Consider the following 3,326-nt stretch of genomic DNA (forward strand, 5'->3'; position numbering starts at 1 on the left):
CTACCACTATGCCGCCAGAGTATAGGATAGTGCGCAAGTTACCCGAAGACCCGCTCGCCGGGTTACCCGATTTACCAACTCACCCCCCAGAGTTTACACCAGGTACCCGCTTTACGCGCGAGCGCGCAGAAAAGCTAGATTTAGATCCAGCCAATTGGCTGTGGCCCGAAGAGCTCAAGTTGATAACTTGGCTAGTTAAAACTCACGAACTCGCATTCGCTTGGGGCGCCTCTGAACGGGGGCGCCTCGATGAAACATATTTTCCGCCCTATAAGATTCCGACAGTACCGCACACTCCATGGTCGCAGCGCAATATCCCGATTCCACCCGCAATTACCGGCGAAGTTGTTCGCATTATCAAAGAAAAGATTTCATCAGGAGTATACGAGCCGTCAACGGCCGCCTATCGCTCGCGCTGGTTTTGTGTCGTGAAAAAGGACGGCCATTCGCTGCGCTTAGTTCACGACCTACAGCCGCTGAACGAAGTCACCATTCGCGATGCGTCAGTTCCGCCGTTTCCAGATTTCTTGGCCGAAATGTTTGCCGGATACGCAGTATATGCGATGTTGGATTTGTACGCCGGGTATGATCAGCGCGCACTGCACGTAGACTCACGCGACATGACTACCTTCGGAACGCCCCTAGGACCACACCGCTTAACCACGCTCCCACAAGGACATGCTAATGCCGTTCAAGTGTATCAAGGCGACACGGCCTTTATTTTACAGGACGAAATTCCCAAGTACACGTCGCCGTTCATCGACGATGTACCGATCAAATCAGTCAATACTCGGTATCAGCGCGAGGATGGCTCTTACGAGACCATACCCGAAAACCCCGGTATCAGGCGCTTCATCTGGGAACACTGTATAGTGGTCAATCGCATATTACAGCGCCTAGAAAATGTCGGCGCGACAGTATCGGCGACCAAGTTTGTATTAGCCACGCCATCCGCGACCATCGTCGGTCACAAGTGTACCTTCGAAGGGAGGATACCCGACGAATCCAAAGTACAAAAGATTCGTGATTGGCCTGAACCTAAGAACCAGTCACAAGTGCGTGGGTTCCTAGGTACATGCGGCGTCTTGCGCATTTTCATCCGCAATTTCTCGCGCATCGCGCGGCCGCTGATTAACCTAACCAAGAAAGATGTTCCATTCGAGTTTGGCGAGGAGCAACGTCGAGCGATGCAAACACTCAAGGACTCCGTTCTTGACTCGCCCGCGCTTAGGCGGATAGATTACGAAAGCGGCCGGGAGGTCATCCTAGCGGTTGATACCTCTTGCGTCGCGATCGGGTATATTCTGCTACAAGTTGGCGAAGATGGCAAGCGATATCCAAATCGGTTCGGATCAATCGCGCTCAACGAAGTCGAGAGCCGCTACTCCCAAGCGAAACTCGAGCTATACGGCTTGTATCGCGCGCTGCGCGCAGTGCGCGTATATATATTCGGCGTCGTCAACTTAACGGTCGAAGTCGACGCGAAGTATATTAAAGGTATGATCAATAATCCCGATCTGCAACCCAACGCGACCATCAATCGATGGATCGCGGGTATTCTTCTATTTCAATTTAATCTCGTTCATGTGCCCGCCGCGAAACACGCCGGCGTAGACGGTCTCTCAAGGAGACCGCGCACCGACGATGATCCAGAAGAAGATGACGATCACGAGGATTGGATTGACCGCGCTTACTCATTTGGGTTCGCGATCCTGAACGATAGGACGCTCCAAGTAGAGTTGGCCGGCGCCAAATATGATTTAACCGCACATATGATGCCGTTCACGCAGTTACCGAGGCGCCTACCTGTCTTACGAACCTTCCTTGATGTTGCAGAGCCACTACAAGATGACCCGCAGATTCCGCGATCCGAGAAAGCGCAAGCGCTCGATAGGCGCATGGTATTGATAGAACGTTTCCTACTCAATCACAACAAACCCGCTGAATTTACAGATGATGCTTTCACCGTGTTTGTTAACCACGCGGCGCGCTTCTTTGTTCTGGAAGATAACCTTTGGCGCCGCGAGGCGAACGGCAAGCACCAGATCGTGGTAAGGCCGCATAAGCGCTACCAAATTTTGAAGCAAGCGCACGACGATCTAGGGCACAAAGGAATATACGCCGTTCGCTCGCGGTTGCTACTGCGTTTTTGGTGGCCGCACATAGATGACGACATTAAATGGTACACGCGCACATGCCACGAGTGCCAGACCAGGCAATCGCTCAAGCTTCATGTCCCGCCGATGGTACCGACGCCAGGAGGATTGTTCCGCAGGGTGCACATTGACACAATGAAAATGCCCAAAGCGGGAGGATATGAGTATCTAGTTCAAGCGCGTTGCGCACTTACGTCATATCCGGAATGGCGCATGTTGCGCAAGGAGAATACGAAATCGCTTATGGCCTTCATATATGAAGAACTCCTATGTCGATGGGGCCCTATCACGGAGATTATTACTGACAACGCGCCCGCTTATAGATTAGCCGCTGATATGCTCGCAGAGCGGTACGATATCCACCCAATCCGCATATCGCCTTATAATTCGCAAGCGAATGGTATAGTAGAGCGCCGACATCGTGATGTCCGGGAGGCCATCATTAAAACTTGCGATGGAGATGATACTCATTGGTATCAAGTCGTTCACTCGGTATTTTGGGCCGAGCGCGTCACCATACATCGCGCAACGGGTTTATCACCGTATTTTATGGTGCACGGCGTAGAGCCGATCTTCCCTTTTGACCTAACAGAAGCAACGTTCTTAGCGCCAACACCAGCGCGCGCGGCGTTTAGTACCACAGAACTCATTGCATGGCGCGCACGCCAGTTGCAGAAGCGCATTGAGGATCTCACGGCTATTAGAGACAAGGTAATGAAGGCGCGCTTCGCGTCGGTTCGCGACTTCGAAAAACGCTTCCGTGCGACTATCCGCGACTATGATCACGCGCCCGGCACCTTAGTGCTGGTGCGCAATTCGAAGGTTGAGTACGAGCTCAGCAAGAAGACAAAGCCGCGATACTTGGGACCAATGATAATAGTGCGCCGCACGAAGGGAGGCTCATATCTGCTGGCCGAGTTGGACGGCGCTATCTCTAAATTGCGCTACGCAGCGTTCCGCGTCATTCCCTATTTTCCGCGCAGCAATGAGCGCATTATGGTGACAAGCATCACCGGTAAAGACGACGAAACCCTTGATCACTTAGCCGACGAAGATGTCGAAGAACCCGATGAAGACGAACCCGAGCGCGCGTTCGACGCATAGCGCTTATCCACTTCCCGCATATTAACCAACACTCTCACGCACATATCCGCACAAAACCGCTATTAC

The sequence above is a fragment of the Suillus fuscotomentosus genome (assembly GCF_016647785.1).
Source record: "Suillus fuscotomentosus strain FC203 chromosome Unknown F5891scaffold_228, whole genome shotgun sequence".
In the NCBI taxonomy this organism is placed as follows: Eukaryota; Fungi; Basidiomycota; class Agaricomycetes; order Boletales; family Suillaceae; genus Suillus; species Suillus fuscotomentosus.